Raw genomic sequence first — 24,523 nt, forward strand, 5'->3', positions numbered from 1 at the left:
GTGTGAAAGGTAAAATGAAAGTATATGGACTTTCATTTTACCTTGGTCAACGCAAAGTTTCGACTTTGCGTTGAAACGCTGAAAAGGGGCTGTAGTGTGAAAGAGCCCTAAGTCAAGCAGGTGGCAGAAGACTTCAGGGAATTATACTACCACATAGTGTCCCCAAGTGCTTCTGAAGATGGGCTGCTCCATACTGCGCATGCGTGAGCACAGTATGGAGCCGCTCGTTTTCAGAAGCACTTGGAGGACATGAATGCTTCAGAGCCTTCTGATTGCCCCTAAAGATGACAAATTTGAATGGAGGACTGCACTGAAATAAGGAGACCAAGAAAGGGGAGGGAAGGCTCTATAAGATCCTGAGCTGTCCCTCTCCATAGGTGAGTATGTTATTTTTTAAAGGATACCAGTCCCAGATGTGAACTAAGTAGGAAATATGTGTGTGTGTGTGTGTGTGTGTGTGTGGGGGGGGGGGGGGGGGGGAGTAGGCATGTACCGGCAGCTGTTTCCCCGTTCTCCTCTCTGCCCATACAATCCTACCTAAATGCCCCCTGGCAGTCTCCTCCAGTTCACCGGAGTTGGTCATTAGTGCGCAGACAATGGCCCAGCTGTGCACATCCTACAGTGCACGGCTGGGAGAGATCTGCGCATGACATAGTTGTGACGTTGTGCGCTCCTGGCCGCAGGCGTGTACTGTAGGATGCGCGCAGCCAGGCCAGCTCCTGTTCCTGTGCACTAATACCCGACTCCAGTGAACCGGAGGAGACTGCTGGGGGGCATTTAGGTAGTAAAGGAGGGGCAGAGAGGAGAAAGGGGGGAAACTGTGGGCATCAGGATAGCTGCCAGTACATGCCTGCACCCCCCTCCCCCCATTTTTTCCTATTTAGTTTGCATCTGGTGTCCTTTAAGTGGCTTCAGACCTGCATTAAAAAGGCATATGCCACAAAGCTATTATACCATAATGATATCTGTGCATGGCAACTGTCTATCATGGCAACTCCACAGAAAAAAAAAATACAACCTCTCCCCTGCCACACTGTTCACCATACCTCCAGGCTGGCTGCTTCACTTTCCTGGGAACTTTTGGGCAGGATATTGCTGGGATCATCCTGTCCTGAGCAGTCAGCTGGAGAATGGAGATGACGTTTCACTTGACTTGAGTCTGCACATGGCACTGTCCCTGCAAGTGTCTGTGTTCCTTCCTCCTTTCCTTTGAGGTCGGGAGAGGGGAGATAACAGCGGCAGCAGCTCACAGGGGGTCAGAAGTTCAGAGACACAGGAGACTGCAATACAGGTCAGCAGTCTGTGTGTCCTCTGTGTGTGAGTGCAGCATAAGAAGAAGTCTTCTGCAGGGCCCCTGTACAGAGCAGAGCAACATGCAGGAAGGCAGCCCCGACTAAAGTCCTGTGAATATGCTAATGAGCTTTCACAGCAGTGTGGGCTGTGCTGCTGTGTTCAGCGTGCACTGCACAGCAGGCACACACAGACAGCTACTACTGTTGCTCTCCCATCAGCATTAAAGGCTGGCAGCTGGGACCCCTAAATGATGTACAGTATGTCCCACCAGGGCCCCAAGCGGCTGCCTAGGGTGCCTGGTGGGTAATCCGGCCCTGCATCTGGGAATGCAACGTCTCTGGCTCCACCAAGCTGCAGCTGATCTCCTCAGCTCAGTGGACACTTAAGAATCCTATGTGCCTGGTCTTGGCTCCCTTCCTGCAAGGAACCAACATGGTGAGCCGGGAGCGGGCATCCGTCTGTGAATGGGTGCCCCTGGTTTGCCTGCTGGACAGGCCACTGAGTGATCTTAATGAAGAGGGTGAGGCAGCTCTGACCGAGCTGGCTCAGGAGCAGTTTGCAGCACAGTCCACCTCACAGGTGGAGGAGGAGGACGACTTTCAGGTAGTGGAGGAGGAGTTGGAGGTCCCTAACTGGTTGCTGAGGGAGAGCAGCAGAGCGCCGATGCCATTGTGTGGGGGTGGCGGCTTCAGGAGGACACGGCGCAGGAAGACAAGGACAGATATGTCCTCTTGGAGGACGACGAAAATGTGTCACAGTCTGCCTCCCTGCCCGCCTCTTCCCCTTAGCTGCACATGTTGCGCTGCCTTCGCAGGGACCCCCAGTTGATACAGATGTGTGAAATGAGGACATCTGGATCACCTTGATCCTGGACCCGTGTCTGAAGGGGAAACTGGGACAGTTCATGTTGCCATCCTGCACCGAGCAACGTACAAGGGAGTTGCAGGGGGCCCTTGTGCGAATGCATTCCCCCAGCCTTCCACCCCCACTGTTGCTGTTCTGCCAACCCAGCAACAGGTGCCTGTGGCCGTCATCGGCAGCAGCATCTGGTGCCCCGGAGACCTTCTGAGCCTAACCAAGAGCCTGTATGCAATGGAGTTTCCCAGAGCAGAGGTGCCAGCCACAGCATCCTCTTCCAACCAGCATGGTGTCTGACTACATGGGGTTATTCAGTGGGCCTGACATAGACAGCCCCATGAACCCCATATAGTACTGGGTCAAGAGACTGGAGATCTGGTGGGAGATGGCCCAGTACACCCTGGAAGTCCTGTCCTATCCTCCTTCCAGTATCCTTTCTGAGAGATGCTTCAGTGCGGCCGGCGGCGTGGTCACCGAGAAGCGCTCCCGGCTGTCCAAGAAAAACTCCCCTTCCTCAAAATCAACTAGGCTTGGGTGGAAGAAAAGAGTTCTTGGCCCCTACTAACGGTGCCAGGGGCACATGAACTGGTTGGGAATTTGAATAATACCTGCCTTTCCAACGCAAGTTACAACCTACTCATAATTGGCCTGGTTAATTTAATTGTTTGCTGTGGTGTCACCCATTATGTCCCATGGCCTCATATGCTACTGCTGACACACTTTAGTCCTCCTGCTGCGGCATTTCCCTCCTGCAGTCTGTGTTCACACTGCCAGTGTCCACACGGATGCTGTAATGTTTGGGCGGCATCTTCATGCTGTGGTACCACCAGTGAGGTGCCGTAGTCTTTTGTGCTGCCGCTGACTGCTTACTCCTCCTCCTGCTTTCGCTGATGTTGTAATTCACTACTAAAGTCTGTGTACACACTGCCAGGGTCCACGGACAACTCTGCTGCCATGTCCTTACTGTCGCTGCAAAAAAATCCTCCTTCAGTGTTACCACCCCCAGGATTATGTGATTGCTTAGAGGGAACCAGAGACGAATTAAATTTAAAAATGAAAAAAGGATGTTATACATACCTGGGCCTTCGTCCAGCCCCATAAGCTTGGATTGCTCTCACGCCACCGTCCTCCATGCCTCTATCGCCGGTACCGGGTCCTGTCATTTCCGCCGGATGCGTCCAGTCTTCCGCATACACAGGGGCTCCCTCCGGCTCTTTACACATGCACCTGCGCAGTACAGAGGGAGCGCAGTGCGCTTGCGTTTAGGACAACAAAATAGTTGCTTGTTCAAGTATATAGTTAAGCCCCACAATTGTTGACATTAGCCCCAGCTTATCTTACCCCTAAAATGGTAAATGAAACCACCTATTACTCAAAGTCACACATTGCCAAATGCCTAAAAAAGATAGCAGGCAGATCAGTGTGCTTACATGTCGTTGCTGTTGGGCCTGGAACCTCTAAGTGAATATAGATTCACTTTAACCTAGACAACCACTTTGCATCAGCATCTCCCATTTTTAGCAACCCATCCTAGGAGTTTGGCCTGGTGCACACCGAGCGGTTTTTGAAATGTTTCGCTAACCGCTTCCACCTGTGAAAATGCCTGGCTAATGTATATCAATGGGCTGGTGCACACCAGCGGTTTGAGGTTTTTAGCAAACCGCAAACGTGGGTCCTGCAGCACTTTTGCGGTTTGCAGAGGCATTTCTGCATCGAAGTTTAGGAAAAGCGCAAACCGCTCTGAAAACGCTAGATCAGAGCGGTTTTCCAGGCATTTTTTTGTTACAGTAGCTGTACAGTAACAGCTTTACTGTAACAATATATGAAATCTGCTACACAAAAACGCCCCAGAAAACACTAGGCATGTTTAGAAAACCTCTCTAAACATGCCTAGAATCGCTCTGAAAATCTGCTTCAAAAACCTCTAGCGTTTTGAGGATCTGCTAGCGGTTTTGGTGTGCACTGGGCCTTAAACAGACTAGAATATGCGTGCATGGAGTGAATGATGCTATTTACTATTATTATTCTTTATTTATAAAGTGCCAACATATTCTGTGGCGCTGTACAAAATAGGAAAACAAAACAAGGGGTACATAATGATACAGACAATGATATACATCAAATATGGACACTGGTACAAAATATAGAACTGGTGACTACAATGACAGATGCAACATGATGAATAAAATGTATAACAGTACAAGCTATTAAATAAAAATTCCAAGACACAAAAGCATGATTGAGCCCCGCTCTTGCAAGCTTACAATCTAAAGGAATGGGGGGGGGGGAGGGGGGAATAACAAGAGGTGGGGAAGAATACAGTATACATACAGGCAGTGCATATTTAGGTTATTCAGTAAGGAGTAAAACTAGTTGTAAGATCGAACGGTGAATGGCCTAAGTTAGAGCATATGCTTGTTGGAAAAGGTGAATTTTGAGGGAGTGTTTAAAGATTACAAAGGTGGGAGAGTGATGGATGTGCTGTGGAAAGGCATTCCAGCAGAAGGGTGAGGCACATGAGAAATCTTGTATACATGAATGTGAGAAAGAAGATTCTAGAAGAGGATAAAAGAAGCTCATGTGCAGGCCTGAGATTGCGGTTGGGTTGGTATCTGGAAAGTAGTGAGGAGATGCACAGGGGAGAGAGATTGTGGAGAGCTTTGTAGGTTAGGGTTAAGAGTTTGTGCTGGATCCTCTGGTTAATTGGTAGCCAACGAAGAGCATGACAGAGGAGCCACAGAGGAAGACAGAGAAGAGAGATGAATGAGGCAAGCAGCTGAGTTCAGTACAGATTGGAGGGGTGCCAGTCGGTTAGTTGGAAGTCTACCAAGCAATATATTACAATAGTCCAAGCGAGATATAAGAAGAGCATGTACTAACATTTTAGTGGTGTCCTGAGGGAGAAAAGGTTGATCATATGTTTTTGAATTGGAGATGACAGGAGCTGGTTAGGGAGTTAAGGTGAAGGTTAAAGAGAGAAGAATCAAATATTAACCCTAAGCACAATGCTTTGGGAACTGAAGTTATAGGGGTGTTATTAACATGTATTGTAATATCAGGCGGACAGAGTTGGTGGAAAGATGATTAGTTCAGTTTTATTCATATTAAGTTTAAAGAAACAAGGGGACATGAAAGAGGATATAGCGGACAGTTTGCAACCCGTGTGAGGAGGGAGTTAAGGTCTGGGGCCGAGAGGTACAATTCTGTATCATCTGCATACAGGTGGAATTGAAAGCCAAACCAGTTGATTAAGTTTCCAAGGCCGAGCATGTAGATGGAAAAGAGGAGGGGACCAAGGCGAGGACAGAGCCTTGAGGTACCCTCACAGACAAAGGATGTGGAGAGGAGGTCTAATCTGAGTAAGAAACAGTGAAAGACTTTGCAGAGATAGGAAGATATCCAGGAGAGAGCAATGCACTTTATGCCTATAGATCAAAGGATCTGTAGGCGTAAAGTGTGGTTGACAATATCAAATGCTGATGACAGATGAAGAAGGATGAGTATGGAATAATAGCCTTTGGATTTAGCTGCGAGAAGATCATTGGCTACTTTAGTAAGAGCTGTTTCTGTGGAGTGGTTTGCCCAGAAGCCAGACTGGAACTGATCAAGCAGGGAATTAGCAGATAAATTATGGCTTATTTCAGCATGAATGTGGCATTCAAGTATTTAACCTCCCTGGCGGTCTATTAAGATCGCCAGGGCGGCTGCGGGAGGGTTTTTTTTAATTAAAAAAAACTGTTTCATGCAGCCAACTGAAAGTTGGCTGCATGAAAGCCCACTAGAGGGCGCTCCGGAGGCGTTCTTCCGATTGCCTCCGGCGCCCAGAATAAACAAGGAAGGCCGCAATGAGCAGCCTTCCTTGTTTTGCTTACATCGTCGCCATAGCGACGAGCGGAGTGATGTCATGGACGTCAGCCGACGTCCTGACGTCAGCCGCCTCCGATCCAGCCCTTAGCGCTGGCCGGAACTTTTGTTCCGGCTGCGCAGGGCTCGGGCGGCTGGGGGGACCCTCTTTCACCGCTGCTCGCGGCGGATTGCCGCAGAGTGGCGGCGATCAGGCAGCACACGCGGCTGGCAAAGTGCCGGCTGCGTGTGCTGCTTTTTATTTTGCTCAAATCGGCCCAGCAGGGCCTGAGCGGCGACCTCCGACGGTGATGGACGTGTATAGTCGTCCATACCGCTGAGGAGGTTAAGTATGTTCGGAGTGTGGAGAGAAGGCAGAAAAAGAGCAATCGACAAGAGGGGTGGAGATGGAGTTTAAGGTCTGGATGGAAATAACACTTTTTGGCAATTTTATCAGTGAAATATGTTGCAAATTCTTCAGCTGACAAGCATGAAGGAGGAGGAGGAGGAGGAGGAGGAGGGGGTGAATGGAGAAGGGAGTTGAAAGTGCTGAGGTGCTTTGGATTATGCAAGTGGAAGGATAAAAGGGAGGAAAAATAAAAACTGTTTTGCAGAAGAGAGATTTTCTAAATTGTTCAAGGCTCTCTTGTATGAAATTAAGTCCTCATTTCATACATTTCATGGCCTTTTCACAGTGATTAGAGTATACTGTAGTATAGGACTCTATTTACATACTCCTACAACTACACTTGTCATGGACAGTGACAAGTGACAGTGACAAGTGGAGAGCTGAATCAATGAATCATCAGCTTTTTTATTCTCATTGGTGGACTAGAATGGGTAATTTTCAAAAAGTGATAGGTTGCCGGCACTACAGAGTCTCTAGCCGTGTTACTGGGAGAAAGGATGGACGGATGTTCTATAAGCCACCTTGATATTTTAACAGATACTGCATGCTCATGACTTAATAGCGAAACATACACATTGGATCAGCATCAGAAAAGAAAAACAGTTGAATCAGGCACTGCAGTAATAACTGATTTAATGGTGTTTCTGATTGTGGATAAAATCACCATTGCTGTATCAAAAATTGTGACATTCAAAAAGGTAGGTACAAAACATCATCATCTGTAGAAAAATCGTCATGTGCAAACATCTTGTGCATTTAAACAGTTGCAAGAGGAGGATGTCTTACCATATCAAAGGTGGCGGTGGTGGGTGCAGGGTAAAAACGGTAGCCTAACGGCCGTTTCGCTCGGCAGTGCTTCTTCCGAGGCTGATCCACGTTAGTACACATGAATGCACAGGCTTTTATTTCCTGTGTCATGAACTGGGTGCGGGTACGCTATGACGTACGCATTTCCGGCCGCATACATGTATGTATGTATGTATGTATGTATGTATGTATGTATGTATGTATGTATGTATGTATGTATGTATATATATATATATATATATATATATATATATATATATGTATGTATGTATGTATGTATGTATGTATGTATGTATGTATGTATGTATGTATGTATTACACATATATTTATTTTTTAAGTTGATGTAGCTTTTTAATCCCTATAGAGTATTGCAGAATATACAGTATGTATGATACATTTTCATTCAGTCTGTAGTAGCTACAAAAACTAAACAAATGACAATTGAAGGATCCTTCTCATAATGTCTTAGTGGTGAGCAATTTGCTATCTCTTAATGTGTCAAATATAGCAACACATTAAAGAATACATCAGAGTGTCATTTCATAAGTTAATGTCACGAACTGCAACAGAATGTAATATATCACATTGTTAAAAACCAGCTCCAGCAGATAATGGTTGATATCCGCACAGTGCTCCATGTCATCCATTAAGAATTTAATGCTTTAGCCAGCATCATGACACCCAGATCATGTGCATCTGTCTCTGAAAATTACAGTGTTTTAAAATAAGAGTACATTAGATAATATGGGCACGTGCAGTACTGGAATACCACTGATCTACACCTACCATAACAACCACACTTTCATAGTGTTAAACTGTTGAAATCATATGAAAATAGTAATTGACAATGCAAAATGGTGCACTGTGCACAAATCATACTTTTTACTTTTGATAACTTTGTTGTATCTACTTGACAGACCAGAACACCAAACATTCTCAACATTATTTTCTTGGAAAAACTAACAAACATGCTATGGGAAAGTAGGTATCCCTTGAAGCATACTAAGTTAAAGGCAACCTAAAGTTAGGCTGGGAATACACAGCTCGATTTTGAGCCATTAAGATGGCTCAATAGATAATTTCCGACATGTCCGATCTTCTGCCCGATCGTTTCGCTGCTCGATTCCAGATTGAAGTAAATGGAAAAAGATAAGAAAAACGAGCGGAAGATAAGAGAATTGACTGCGGAATAGAGTGACGAACCGATCGAGTGGGAGAATCGAGCGGCAAAATCGAGCCGTGTATGCCCAGTATTAGAGGGATATGGAGGCTGTCAGATTGATTTCCTTTTAACCACTTGAGGACCCACCCTTTACCCCCCCCCCCTTAAAGACCAGCGTTATTTTTTGTGATCTGTGCTGGGTGGGCTCTGCAGCCCCCAGCACAGATCAGGTTTCATGCAGAGCGATCAGATCGCCCCCCTTTTTTCCCCCCTATGGGGATGGTGTGCAGGGGGGGTCTGATCGCTCTGGTGGGCAGGCTTGTTGCGGGGGGGGGGGGCACCTCACATCCCCCCTCCGCGGCGAAATTCCCTCCTCCCTCTCCTACCTGCTCATCCCCGGTGATCGGGGCTGCACAGGACGCTATCCGTCCTGTGCAGCCAGTGACAGGACGTCCCCTGTCACATGGCGGCGATCCCCGGCCGCTGATTGGCCGGGGATCGCCGATCTGCCTTACGGCGCTGCTGCGCAGCAGCGCCGTACAATGTAAACAAAGCAGATTATTTCCGCTTGTGTTTACATTTAGCCTGCGAGCCGCCGTCAGCGGCCCGCAGGCTATTCACTGAGCCCCCCGCCGTGAATTGACAGGAAGCAGCCGCTCACGCGAGTGGCTGCTTCCTGATTAATCAGCCTGCAGCTGCCACTTTGCCGACGCACGGTATAAGCGTGCGGTCGGCAAGTGGTTAAACAATACCAGCTGCCTAGCATCCTGCTGATCTTGATGTAGTGCTTGAATCACACACTTGAAACAATCATGTAGATAATCTTGTCAGATTATTATCATAAACACCTGATCAGCGTGCTTGTTTAGGGCCTATGGCTAAAAGTATTAGAGGCAATGGATCAGCATTCAGCAGCACTGCCATGCAACTGGTATTGTTTAAAATTACATAAATACAGTATTTTCAGCTCCTGTAATTTCCCCTCTCACTTTATGTTCCCTTTATGTATTAAATTTGCCAGTTAGCTTAGCTGCGGCGGGGGACTGGAGGATGGTTTTGTCCCAACACGGGCACAGGATTTCTGCAGGGGGCCAGGGGGAAGCACCAGGTAAGTTGAACTCCATTTTGTAACAATAAACACACAGTTTAAATGGTCCTGAACCAGTTGCAGTAAAAACTACTCTGCAATTGCGCTTCTTAAGCCTGATATGTAGTTTTAACGCCTCCTGATTCTGTCCACTTGACACAATAGTGTGTCCCTGCTGGCACAGAACTCAGCTGTCTAAAGACATATGAGCTCTGTACCTTGGTCAGGAGCCAATTTCACTGGCTTCTGACCCCCTAATCGATGTGAGCCAATCACAGGGATCAGGAAGTGTAAAATTAAGTTTAAAAAAATGGCTACTACATGTGGACAGCAGGCTCGGGCCCTGTCAAAGACGAAAGCCTTTAGCCACCAGCAAGCAAGAAAAACTCAAAGAAAGTTTAAGATTTATTTTTCACATACTTTTTGGTGTTTTTTCTGTTGCCAAGTATTGAAAAGTTATGTTGCAGAACAGATAAATGTTATGTTATGTTATGTTGCAGAACAGATAAAACATCTTCATGGAGAAAACATTCTCTTCATGGAGAAATCGGAGGTTAAATGTAATTGAATAGGAACCATAGATTCCCTTACAGGAATTTACTTACACCAAGAAGTCAGATCAAGGTCAAAGATTATAGAAACTCAATGATGAAAATGAATAGGTATGGATTCACAGTGGTGCATTTTTGACATGTGTTAAAATGATTGTGAACTGCAAGGGAAACTGGACATTTACATTAATTTAAAGAGGAACTCCAGTGAAGATAATGTAATAAAAAAGTGCTTCATTTTTACAATAATTATGTATAAATGATTTAGTCAGTGTTTGCCCATTGTAAAATCTTTTAAATCCCTGATTTATATTCTGACATTTATTACATCGTGACATTTTTACTGTTGGCAGGTGATGTAGCTGCTGCATGCTTTTTTGGCAGTTGGAAACAGCTGTAAACAGCTATTTCCCACAATGCAGCAAGGTTCACAGACGGAAAACTGCCAAAAGTATGTACTTTTCTTGTTTCTTGTGGGAGGGGTTTCACCACAATATCAGCCATACAGTGCCCCCTGATGGTCTGTTTGTGAAAAGGAATAGATTTCTCATGTAAAAGGGGGTATCAGCTACAGATTGGGATAAAGTTCAATTCTTGGTCGGAGTTTCTCTTTAAAGCCTGCATGCAGAGAGTTAGAATAATAACTAGTTATAACGCAGGCCCATAAAATTGGCCACAAATCGCAATCGCTAGCGTTTTTAATGAGTGTTTTGTAAACGATTTCATGAGCGTTTTCTGGTGATTTGGGTAGCAATTTTAAAAAGTGTAAGCTTTTTGCCAGCGATTTGCGATTTTAATTCTGATTGGTCCTTTCAATTAATTTTCATTTTTTTACAGTGTACAGTAATTTTAAAACTCTAGCAAATCTCTCTTTGTAGGTTTTGATGAGCGATTACGCCAGTGTTTATATACTTTACATTGCATAAATGCTAATTCTAAACGTGTTTGTTCATTATCTCTTCAAAATTTAAACTTTTATATTTAGTAACAGAGGAGTCACATTTTAAGGTAGTTGGGATAAATATTTTCAGGCAGTAAAGCATGGGAGAACTGAGAAATGGACTGTCAACTGGAGTGCAATAAGGGGGACTCAGTGACTCGTAGGGAAGTGGTTAAAACCTAAAGCCATGTCATGTGCTGTTGTGCTAAGGTAATTATAGAAGAAAAAATGTTCTTCATTTGAAAAGTACTCTAGATTTTTTTCCCATGCTACTTTTGGTTTCCATGGTAATTTTTCCAATTATTATGTGGAGCAAAACAAGCTCTCTCACAGCCTCACAGGATATCACAATAAGCGCTCTTTTGCCTCCAGGCATCAACAATATATGCTTGCTTGAATATTTGCTGGGGTTTGCATTGTATTCTCTTTCTCCCTTGTTAACAAAGATTCAGATTTCTAACTTTAGTGACTTCATATTGTCTGTGTGGCTCTGTTATTCTTTTCCTAGTGCTTAAAAAGCAGAAGGTCAGAACATTTGAATTTCCAGTTAGATCCCAAAGCTCTACTTGTATTTTCTATACTCGTGGCTCATACACAACTCGGGCCATTAGGCCAGCAAGCGTATAAAGCATAAAGATATGAAACATGCACTTGCACTTATTTTCATGCAAGATGCATTAGTATGAAAATCTGTAATATATTTTATGGGATGAACATGGATTTAATAAGTACTATTATTTTCAAGGAATTATGTGGCATTCAAACTATGGGAAAGAAATACTGCAAGCTCACTGTCCCATTATGTGTGAAACGGGCTTATGATGTGCATCCCTGTATGTCAGTTAGTAAATCAGAAAATGCTTGCAACTTCACTGTATTTCTCATCATTAGTAAAGTTAAAATTGTATATAGGTAGCAAAACCATGGCAACAGAGTGTCTAAATTTAAAGTTTAGTTACACTTTAACTGTCAATGATAAATAAACTTTTTGTAATTAAATGTTTTTAAATTAATTTCTAGTTAAAGGGAGCTTTACTGTATATAAAAAAGTTGTTTTTTTATTTTATAAATTATTTAGTTAATGATTACCCATGGTATCTTACCTCACTCTGATTTAAATCCTTACATTTATCATTCAGAAATTCCCTAGCAATGTGCAGTCATTAGGCATAAGTGAGTTCATTTTTCAAATTCAGTCCATCACCAAATTGGCCAAAAGTTCTCTTACCATAAACTTGCAACACAGGCAGCATTTATGGCAATTTGATACAAACTTTAAAAAGCCTTAATGTAAGTGAATGTATGCTTCCGGACACCTTTGAGTGGTTAAGCCTTTATTTCTGATTTGAGGCTTTGGCTCGCCAGTTTGGGGTAACTGTGGTAGACCAAAAATTAAAAAAAAAAAAAACTTATCATCCCTTTAGAAAGGTGGAAATACACCATAGCACAAAAAAGGTCCAAGCAAAGATCTCCACTAGAGCTTAGAACAGCAACATGGCAATACAATGTGCTGCCACATTAAAACTGCAGCAGGTTAAAACTTTTTTTGGCTTTAATTAGCAATGGGATCTACCAAAAATAACTAACACACACACACACACACACACACACACACACACACACACACACACACACACACACACGGGACAGAGATACACATGAGATTCTAGCTTTCTGATTGGACAAAACAACAGACCAATCAGCAGCAGACTGTCTCCATATCACACAGGAGTTCTTGCCAACCCAAGGTCTGGAATATTGACTACAACTCTGCTCAACAGGGTGGTAGAGTGGGGCCGAACCTCCGATTTTAGGTTCGCGAGCCGGGTTCACGAACTTCCGCGTAAGGTTCGGTTCGCGTAAAAGTTCGCAAACCGCCATAGACTTCAATGGGGATGCGAACTTTGAAAAAAAAAATTATGCAGGCCACAAAAGTGATGGAAAAGATGTTTCAAGGGGCCTAACACCTGGACCCACAGGTGGAGGAGTGGGATACATGCCAAAAGTCCCCGGGAAAAATCTGGATTTGACGCAAAGCAGCGTTTTAAGGGCAGAAATCACATTGAATGCTAAATGACAGACCTAAAGTGCTTTAAAACATCTTGCATGTGTATACATCAATCAGGTAGTGCAATTAAGGTACTTCTTCACACTGACACACCAAACTCACCGTGCAACGCACCGCAAACAGCTGTTTGTGTAGTGACGGCCGTGCTGGACTGGTGCGCACCATGGCGAGAACAGGTATGCAGTGGCGGGTTCACAGAACAGGTATGCAGTGGCAGGTTCACTGAACAGGTATGCAGTGGTGGGTTCACTGAACAGGTATGCAGTGGTGAGTTCACAGTACAGGTATGCAGTGGTGGGTTCACAGAACAGGTATGCAGTGGTGGGTTCACAGAACAGGTATGCAGTGGTGGGTTCACAGAACAGGTATGCAGTGGTGGGTTCACAGAACAGGTATGCAGTGGCGGGTTCACTGAACAGGTATGCAGTGGCAGGTTCACTGAACAGGTATGCAGTGGCGGGTTCACTGAACAGGTATGCAGTGGTGGGTTCACTGAACAGGTATGCAGTGGTGAGTTCACAGTACAGGTATGCAGTGGTGGGTTCACAGAACAGGTATGCAGTGGTGGGTTCACAGAACAGGTATGCAGTGGTGGGTTCACAGAACAGGTATGCAGTGGTGGGTTCACAGAACAGGTATGCAGTGGCAGGTTCACTGAACAGGTATGCAGTGGTGGGTTCACTGAACAGGTATGCAGTGGTGAGTTCACAGAACAGGTATGCAGTGGTGAGTTCACAGTACAGGTATGCAGTGGTGGGTTCACAGAACAGGTATGCAGTGGTGGGTTCACAGAACAGGTATGCAGTGGTGGGTTCACAGAACAGGTATGCAGTGGTGGGTTCACAGAACAGGTATGCAGTGGTGGGTTCACAGAACAGGTATGCAGTGGCAGGTTCACTGAACAGGTATGCAGTGGTGGGTTCACTGAACAGGTATGCAGTGGTGAGTTCACAGAACAGGTATGCAGTGGTGAGTTCACAGTACAGGTATGCAGTGGTGGGTTCACAGAACAGGTATGCAGTGGTGGGCTCACAGAACAGGTATGCAGTGGTGGGCTCACAGAACAGGTATGCAGTGGTGGGTTCACAGAACAGGTATGCAGTGGCAGGTTCACTGAACAGGTATGCAGTGGTGGGTTCACTGAACAGGTATGCAGTGGTGAGTTCACAGTACAGGTATGCAGTGGTGGGTTCACAGAACAGGTATGCAGTGGTGGGTTCACAGAACAGGTATGCAGTGGTGGGTTCACTGAACAGGTATGCAGTGGCGGGTTCACTGAACAGGTATGCAGTGGTGGGTTCACTGAACAGGTATGCAGTGGTGGGTTCACAGAACAGGTATGCAGTGGTGAGTTCACTGAACAGCTATGCAGTGGTGGGTTCACAGAACAGGTATGCAGTGGCGGGGTCACTGAACAGGTATGCAGTGGTGGGTTCACTGAACAGGTATGCAGTGGTGGGTTCACAGAACAGGTATGCAGTGGTGGGTTCACAGAACAGGTATGCAGTGGTGGGTTCACAGAACAGGTATGCAGTGGCAGGTTCACTGAACAGGTATGCAGGTACTGAACAGAACAGGTATGCAGCCAGGAACAAGCTAAGCCTAACTAATATTTCCCTATGAGAGACAGTCTGCAGCAGCTCGCCCTACTCTTACTAACGCAGGCACACGAGTGAGCGTAATGGCCGCCACTGCCTGCCTTGTATTAGGGGGGGAGTGGCTTCAGGGGCTAGTGTAGCCTAATTGGCTACACTGGGCCTGCTGACTGTGATGTAGAGGGTCAAAGTTGACCCTCATGGTGCATTATGGGGCGAACCGAACTTCCGCAAAAGTTCGCCTGCGGGACGCGAACGCGAACCACTGAAGTCCGCATGGAACCGTTCGCAGGCGAACCGTTCGGCCCAACTCTACAGGGTGGTTACTGTGTGATAAATAGGTACTCTCTAGGGAGTTTGCAGTAGACAAACTGTGCAATAGATACATGCTGCATATAACATCTGGTAGGTGGCTGCTTAGATGTATAGTTGTACATGTAGGAACAGGGTGCTGTCTAAAAACCACTTCAGGTTCCGGGGTTTTTACCCCTTAAGGTTCCTGACAATTTTGGCATATCAGCTGTGGCACTTTTGATACAACAATAATTGAATTACCTATGACATCAATGTGATACATATATTCCTTTTTTCAGAACATGCTAGGCTTTCTTTGGGGTAACCTTTTTTTCAAGTATTATTTAATTTCACAGGCAATTTAACCTCACTGGCGGTCTATTAAGATCGCCAGGGCGGCTGCGGGAGGGTTTTTTTTAATTAAAAAAAAACTGTTTCATGCAGCCAACTGAAAGTTGGCTGCATGAAAGCCCACTAGAGGGCGCTCCGGAGGCGTTCTTCCGATCGCCTCCGGCGCCCAGAATAAACAAGGAAGGCTGCAATGAGTAGCCTTCCTTGTTTTGCTTACATCGTCGCCATAGCGACGAGCGGAGTGACGTCATGGACGTCAGCCGACGTCCTGACATCAGCCGCCTCCGATCCAGCCCTTAGCGCTGGCCGGAACTTTTGTTCCGGCTGCGCAGGGCTCGGGCGGCTGGGGGGACCCTCTTTCGCCGCTGCTCGCGGCAGATCGCCGCAGAGCGGCGGCGATCAGGCAGCACACGCGGCTGGCAAAGTGCCGGCTGCGTGTGCTGCTTTTTATTTCACGAAAATCGGCCCAGCAGGGCCTGAGCGGCGACCTCCGGCGGTGATGGACGTGTAGAGTCGTCCATACCGCTGAGGAGGTTAATCGGGGAAAATTAGGTGTAAAAGCAAAAATGACACATTTGTTCATGTTTCCCCCTTTCTAACTTTTACTTGACAAATGCCACAGTTTTAAAATCACTCAAAATACATTATTTGGCTCGTGGCAGTTAAAATGATACCATACATGCCATATTTCATCACTATTTGGACATGTAACGTACCATTATCGCCAGCCTGTGCGTCTGGAGCAAGTACATGCGATCACTAGGGTGCACAGTTTGGGGACCCCAGTGCTGTATAGATGCAGTGCTAGGTAACGATACTTCAACGCATCTAAACAGTGTTGTGTCCCCGTGCTGTCGCCATAGTGATTGCATTCAATCGATATTGGCGGCAGCCATTACTGGAGTCCACAAATCTCTCAGCCAAGTATAGTTAACAAAAGAAGTTTACTAGTTTGGTAGGGGTTAAAACTTACACTGTCACTTTAAACAAAAAAACACACATACACACATACACACATACACACATACACACATACACACATACACACATACATATATATATATATATATATATATATATATATTTTTTTTTTTTTTTTTCCCCCAATGTAACTTGCTAGCAGTAATCCCTCACAATGAGTTCAATTCTCGAATGTGCATGTTCATGAGCGTGCATTCGTGCACGCGCGTAATCTTACCAGCAGTTTTTAGTGCTGAACATAAGTCTCACATCCAGGAACCTGTAGTGTGGCTAACTTGGCTATGAGACTTATGTCCAAAATCCATAAGTGGTTAAGCAACATACCTGTAACGATCGGTGTCAGCACACAGAGAGAATCTGATTATTGGTGATCTGCAGTATCACCAAGAATACAGATCTATACCTGATTATGGATGATCTGCAGAATCACCAATAATACAGATATAGTACTAACCTCTGAACACCTCTAGATATATATGGTGAGTGTTTGGTGTAACAGTATGACTTTGAGCAATCCACCTGATGAACAGGTGACCCTAAGCCGTACAGAAGACACTGCTATGGAGTGTAAAGAAACCTTCCAGCAGCCTGAGACTCTCCAAGGGGTGCAGTCAGACTGAAGGTAGGAAGGACCAGAGAGAGAGTGACACCTGAAGGTGGATGTCACTAACTGATCTTGGAGATTATCTCTTTAGTGGAGAGAGATAGATCTTGAGGTCAGGCAAGCCAGGTCGGCAACACACGGACAGACAAAGAACAAAGACAGAAGGCTGATTCGGTATCCAAGTCAGGCAGGGTTTGGCAACGTGATATCAGATATGCATGGTACCAAATCAGAAAGCAGAGGGATAGTCAGGAAAGCAACAGGTCATAACAAATATCAAACAATGCCTAGTCTTGGGTGTGAGGTCCATGGTCTCTACACCCTGGAACTAGTCTGATGTATAACAGAATGATAACACAAGTTCCCTAGTCTTGGGTGTGAGGTCCGTGGTCTCTACACCCTGGAACTAGTCTGATGTATAACAGAATGATAATACAAGTAATCTGGCTCAGTGTGAATTCCCAGGTCCTCCTGGTTCAAACACACTGTAGGATCTGACTAAGGTCTGAGTGCTTCCACGTAGTGATCGCAACAGCAGACAATTTGAGAGTGGCCAGCAGTAACCATATATAGAGCAGTGCTCTCTGGCACCACCCTAAAGTGATCAACCAATGGTTACCAGCTTTGAGGTCAGCTGACCGGCCTGGTCAGTAGAGTTGGGGCGAACGGTTCGCCTGCGACCGGTTCCATGCGAACTTCAGTGGTTCGCGTTCGGGTCCCGCAGGCGAACTTTTGCGGACGTTCGGTTCGCCCCATAATGCACCATGAGGGTCAACTTTGACCCTCTACATCACAGTCAGCAGGCCCAGTGTAGCCAATTAGGCTACACTAGCCCCTGGAGCCACTCCCCCCCTAATACAAGGCAGGCAGCGGCTGCCATTACGCTCACTCGTGTGCCTGCGTTAGTGAGAGTAGGGCGAGCTGCTGCAGACTGTCTCTCATAGGGAAAGATTAGTTAGGCTTAGCTTGTTCCTGGCTGCATACCTGTTCTGTGAACCCACCACTGCATACCTGTTCAGTGAACCCACCACTGCATACCTGTTCAGTGAACCCACCACTGCATACCTGTTCAGTGAACCCACCACTGCATACCTGTTCAGTGAACCCACCACTGCATACCTGTTCAGTGAACCCACCACTGCATACCTGTTCAGTGAACCCACCACTGCATACCTGTTCAGTGAACCCACCACTGCATACCTGTTCTGTGAACCCACCACTGCATACCTGTACTGTGAACCCACCACTGCATACCTGTTCAGTGAGCCCGCCACTGCATACCTGTCCAGTGAACCTGCCACTGCATACCTGTTCTGTTCAGTGAACCCGCCACTGCATACCTGTTCTGTTCAGTCAACCTGCCACTGTATACCTGTTCTGTTCAGTGAACCCACCACTGCATACCTGTTCAGTGAACTGACCACTGCATACCTGTTCAGTGAACCTGCCACTGCATACCTGTTCAGTGAACCTGCCACTGCATACCTGTACTGTTCAGTGAACCCGCCACTGCATACCTGTTCTGTTCAGTGAACCCGCCACTGTATTCCTGGTTAGTGAACCCGCCACTGCATACCTGTTGTGTTCAGTGAACCCGCCACTGCATACCTGTTCAGTGAACCTGCCACTGCATACCTGTTCTGTGAACCCGCCACTGTATACCTGTTCTGTTCAGTAAACCCGCCACTGCATACCTGTTTTGTTCAGTGAACCCGCCACTGCATACCTGTTCTCGCCACGGTGCGCACCAGTCCAGCACGGCCGTCACTACACAAACAGCTGTTTGCGGTGCGTTACACGGTGAGTTTGGTGTGTCAGTGTGAAGCAGTACCTTAATTACACTACCTGATTGATGTATACACATGCAAGATGTTTTAAAGCACTTTAGGCCTGTCATTTAGCATTCAATGTGATTTCTGCCCTTAAAACGCTGCTTTGCGTCAAATCCAGATTTTTCCCGGGGACTTTTGGCATGTATCCCACTCCTCCACCTGGGGGTCCAGGTGTTAGACCCCTTGAAACATCTTTTCCATCACTTTTGTGGCCAGCATAATTTTTTTTTTTCAAAGTTCGCATCCCCATTGAAGTCTATTGCGGTTCGCGAACTTTCACGCGAACCGAACCTTACGCGGAAGTTCGCAAACCCGGTTCGCAAACCTAAAATCGGAGGTTCGGCCCCACTCTACTGGTCAGCTGATCCCCCCTTGGCCATCATAAAAGTTCTGCCTTTCAGCGCGCGCATTCCTAAACCTGTGTGAACTAACAGGCTCAGCCACACAAGCTGCGCGCTGCTAAGTGCAAACCGCCGCGCTAGGCGCGGAACCAGCCGCCTTGCTGTCAGAACATGCGGTGGCTTTTCCGCGTTCTGCCATGTCAATAGATGCACGCTTCCGCATGCAGACCGCCGTGTTGGACGCGGAATCAGCCGCCTTGCTGTCAGTACACGCGGCGGCTTTTCCGCGTTCTCTCACAATACCACTGCCAGATCTGAACACCTATAAATACATTCAAATGTTTGACAGTGAGTGAACTGAGTGTCAACTGACTGTATATGAACGGGTCCATATAGAATAACAGCATAAAATAGTGGTTCACAAATGTACTAGCTTCACAACAGTAGTTAGTACACAAATTGATATGATTATGCTTTGCGATAGTGAATATTTGGAAGTGGAGGTCTAGGAGATAGACATACTTACCTGTGACATGAAAAGTCTATAAACAGAAGATGAATACAAATAAGACTATTTGTAAGTAAATAAGTGTAGTTGCTGGGAATAGCCATGCTGCATGACAAAGTCTAGGAAATTAAAAACAAGCTGTTTGCTATGAATTTTTATATTTCAATTTAACACTTCAGTGGTCCGACCATATGTTCTTTGCAACTTAATGCCATAGTTTACTTTCCTGCCAAACTACGAAAATATTAAGGGTCTAATCAAAAAGGCTTCATGCAAATGGTAAATAGAATATTTACAAAATACAGTATGCCAACTTAAGATTTCAGGCTTAAAAATAATGGGTTGGTTCTCCTGGAGCTATGCATGAGAGAAGGGAGTGATTTCTTCTTTACTAATTTCTTCACCTACATTGATCATATAATGCATTGGGCATATTTTACATTGCAATGATTTCCATCATTACAAACACGCCTGTGAAACGTGTATATCTACAGGCATCATTAAGATTATTTGTAGACGTTTATGAAGCCCAAAAAAAAAAAAAAAAAAAAAAAAAACACCTTACCTTTTCAGCTTCCAATACTTTTAACAACCTAACGACTGCGTCACGCCAACGGGCGTGAATGCGGCGGCAGCCCCAGGGCCGCCTAACGCCGATTGGAGTCTAGTCCTGGAGCTGCAGTTTAGCAGGGAACGCGCACACGATCCTTCCCTGCCTGTTCATGGAGATACGCTCCGTGATCAGCCTGCTAGCTGTGATTGCGGCTAGCAGGCCGTTTGTAAACAAAAGGGGAAATAAATGCCCTTTGTTTAAATCTGTACAATACTGCTATCTAGTGCAGCACTCTACAAGGGACACTCTGCTGTCCCTCAGAGCAGCTGGGAATCTAAGCCCTCTCTTAGGCTGATGCCTACGAGAGGCTGGGGGGGGGGGGGGGGCAGGGCAGAAGGGTGCGAAGGAGAGGGAGGGAAAATCAGGCACTGAAAGCCTGATAAAAAAAACAAACAAAAAAACAAAGGATCGCAGGAGTCCTCAGTCACCTCCAAAAGAATGTCCTGTTAAAGCGGTTTAAAACCCGGACATAATATTCAATAAAAACATGTTTTCCTACTTTTTATATGCCATACGGTTATATTTGCATTTGTGCATAAGTATTATTCATTTATAAGTTATAGCTTCCCAAAAGTACATTTTTTTTGCTTTATGAGCTGACTTTGCATTTTATTAATAACTGATTTTATTCATTCATTCAGGCAGGCAGACATGGTTTGACTCTCTCTCTCTGTCCGGGAGCTCTTGCACAGTCAGAGAATGTATCACATTCCACACTTGATACATTTAAGTAAACACAAGATTATATTGTTTAACTTTCGGGAAGCTGCCAGCTCTGATAGCATTGAAGCTTCTAAAGCCTGTGTTAACCCTTTGAATGATGTTCTAGTAAAAAAAGAAAAAGGCTGGTTGTATATAATATGCTGTTAAATCTATTAGAGCAAAGAAGAAATTCTGGGTTATATTCCTCTTTAAGGACAAGAAAAGGAGGTAAGATTCATTTGCGTGCTTAGTTGTACGGCTGTGCAGCAGCCTGACAAAGCTGCACAGCCCTGTGTTATGAAAAATGGCCTGGTCACTAGGGGGTGTAAGCCTGTGGTCCTGCAGTGGTTAACCATTTCTGCCACCCGGACATGATCCTCACGTCCAGGCAGCTGCTCTGCCTCGCTTCAGTGCGCTCCCGTGCTCAATCGCGGGCGTGCCCCCGTGCGGTCCCCCGGTAGCCCTGGGATCAGTGAACGGGAACATGGTTCCCGATCACCGAACCATGTCCCCAGCAGAAAAACCGAAGTGCTCTTACTATAGGCTTCAGTCTTTCTGCAAAAAATGTTTCCCCGTCCTCTGCTGCCGGTGATCGAAAAGCACAAGGAGAAAAAACAAACTCATAGTAAAACTACATCTACATATTTTTTACATTACAATTTACACATATAATAACATTAAAAATTAACTATTTATTTCCCACACCAAAATATTACCCAAATAAAATTTTTAATGAAAAAAAAAATTACAACTAAAAAAACAACAACAAAAAAACAAACAAATAGTTACCGAAGGGTCTAATCTTTTTAAATATGCATTTGAAGGGGGTATACTACAAACATTTTTTAAATTATAAGCTTGTAAATAGTGATGGACGCAAAATGGAAAAAATGCACCTTTATTTCCAAATAAATAATGGCGCCATACATTGTGATAGGGACAAAATTTAAATGGTGTCATAACCGAGACAAACGGGCAAATAAAATACATAGGTTTTAATTATGGTAGCATGGATTATTTTAAAGCTATAATGGACAAAATCTGAGAAATAATGAATTTTTTCAATTTTTTTCTTATTAATTCTGTTAAAATGCATTTATAAAAAAATAATTCTTAACAAAATGTACCACCCAAAGAAAGCCTAATTAGTGGCAGAAAAAACAAGATATAGATCAATAAATTGTGTGTTGAACCAGAGAGGATGAAGTATACATACCTGGGGCCAGAGCCGGGACAAGGTCCTCCAGCATCCAAGGCTGAGACACCAAAGTGCGCCCCTCCATCCCTGCTACCCCAGCTGTCACACACTGATTACTATTAGACTAAGAGACGCCACAGGGCCCACAACCTCCCCAACACCTTAATATCTAGTTATCTGGCTTGAAGTCACTGCCATGTATCCCCTTTTCTTATTTATTTCTGCTTCAAACACAATTAGGAATGACAGCTGAATGAATTCTGCGCCCCCTCCTACACTGCGCCCTGAGGCTGGAGCCTCTCCAGCCTCAGTCTCAGCCCGGCCCTGCCTGGGGCTTCCTCCAGCCCCACACGCACAGATCGCTTCCACGCCGCCGTCCTCCGCTGCCTGGAACCGCCGATACCGGGTTCCGTCATTACGGCCAGTCGGACGCGGCCAATTCTCTGCATCACAGGGCGCTCCCTTCATACAGGTACGCGTGTGGCTGCCTACTGCGCAGCCGCATGCGTATGGGTATGGCGGGAGCCCCTGTGATGCGGACAATTGTCCGCGTCCGCCGGAAGTGACGAGCCCGGTACCGGTGGATCCAGGAAGCGGAGGATGGTGGCGTGGGAGCAATCCAGGCTTATGGGGCTGGGAGAAGCCCCAGGTATGTATAAACTCTTTTTATATTTTATAAAATCATTCCTCTCTGGTTCCCTTTAAGTAGGGATAAAGTTATTAGTGAATGAATGGGAGGTGAAAATTGCTCTGATGCATCAGGTGAAAAATCCCTGTGGGCTGAAATGGTTAAAGATCCCCTCTAGTTTGTAATAACATTAGCAATAATAAAATAACAATCATAGTTTTCTATGGAAAACAGCTTACACTCTGAAAGCGCACCAATTCTTTACTAGCCTGCTAATACTTTACTAATTGCAATAAAACTCGCCTGCTGTTTGGGGATAGTATGATCCAGTGAGTGTCATGGATGTTTAAAATAATGGAAATTGTTTGTAAAGTCTACATTGCCATGCTATTGCTATGCTATTTACTTGTTAGAAAAACACAATGAGCAATCCAACGTTTAAACCTCTGAATGCAATTTTAGAAACTCATCTTGTAGCAATTGCCATCCACAGTCCCAAGTTTGGTTCCTCAGAGGTTGGTCATAGAGGTAGTAATAAAAGAACTATGGAAATATTTTAGGTAACAAAATCTTGGTTGTACTGTATTAGATTTTCTGCAGATTTCTTTTTTTTATGAACTGTAACTATAGATATCAAAGTGCCCCTAATGAATGGTTAACATAAGGTTTAGAGATCAAAAGTTAGGAAAAGTACATTGATTTTAAAAAACGGAAAATTAAAGGGAACCTTAACTGAGAGGGATATGGCTGGTCCATTTAAATAATACTAGTTGCTAGAGATGGGCCGAACTTCCGATTTTAGGTTCGCGAACCTACCACGAAAGTTCGGTTCGCGCGAACTTTCAGGAACCGCAATAGACTTCAATGGAGAGGCGAACTTTGAAACTTAGAAAAAATTATGCTGAGTACAAAAATGATGGAAAAGATGTTTCAAGCGGTCTAATACCTGGACGGAGTCATGGTTGACTGGGATACACGTCAAAAGTCTCAATAAAAAACCTAGTTTTGACACAAACCACTGTGTTAAGGTCAGAAATCACATTGAATGTTGAATTGCAGGCCTAAACTGCTTTACAACAACATCTTGCATGTGTATACATCTGTCAGGAAGTGTAATCACTTCCTCCTTCCCCCCTCCTCCTCCTCTGGTGGAGGAGGAGGATCTTATCTTCCAGGGATTTGTAGGATGTCAAAAGCACACTGACATACATTGGCCAGGAATCGAAACCAGGTAAACTGCGTGGAGGGCAGCTATGCTCACCACTATACTACCGACACTACAGGCTGAAGCCAGCCTAGCTGGCCTGGGAAGGATGAAAAGCTAGGCGGCCATGCAACCATTCCTGCTAACCTAAAGCTTACTTGTGTCCTACAACACATTGGCTTAAGACTTTACCAAATGCAATGCTCCAATATGGGGAAGCTTCTCTGTTTGCTGTTTTTTTGTTTTGTTTTGTTTTTAAGTGTGGTGTCACAGTTCATTCATCTCTTCAACTACAAGAAAAGCCCAGGAGTAGTCTTAGCTACCGTAATATCTATGTTACGGCAGGGCCCTTATTACACTTTCTCTTACAGGGCTATGGAAACCGTTTTGCCCATGCGATAAAGCGAGGTGCAAAAATGAAATCATGCCTAGCAGAGGATGGTTTCAACCATCAACCTCTGGGTTATGGGCCCAGCACACTTTCACTGCGCCACTCTGCAGTCTGCTTACATTTGTATACAACCTTCAAGTTTAAGAAGGGTACATTAGTTGAAATAGTTACACTAAAATCTATGTTACAGCAAGGACCTAATGACACTTTTTCTTAAGGGGCTATGACCGCCATAGCCCCTTAAGAGAAAGTGTCATTAGGG

This window comes from Hyperolius riggenbachi, chromosome 10, assembly GCF_040937935.1.
Source record: "Hyperolius riggenbachi isolate aHypRig1 chromosome 10, aHypRig1.pri, whole genome shotgun sequence".
Lineage (NCBI taxonomy): Eukaryota > Metazoa > Chordata > Amphibia > Anura > Hyperoliidae > Hyperolius > Hyperolius riggenbachi.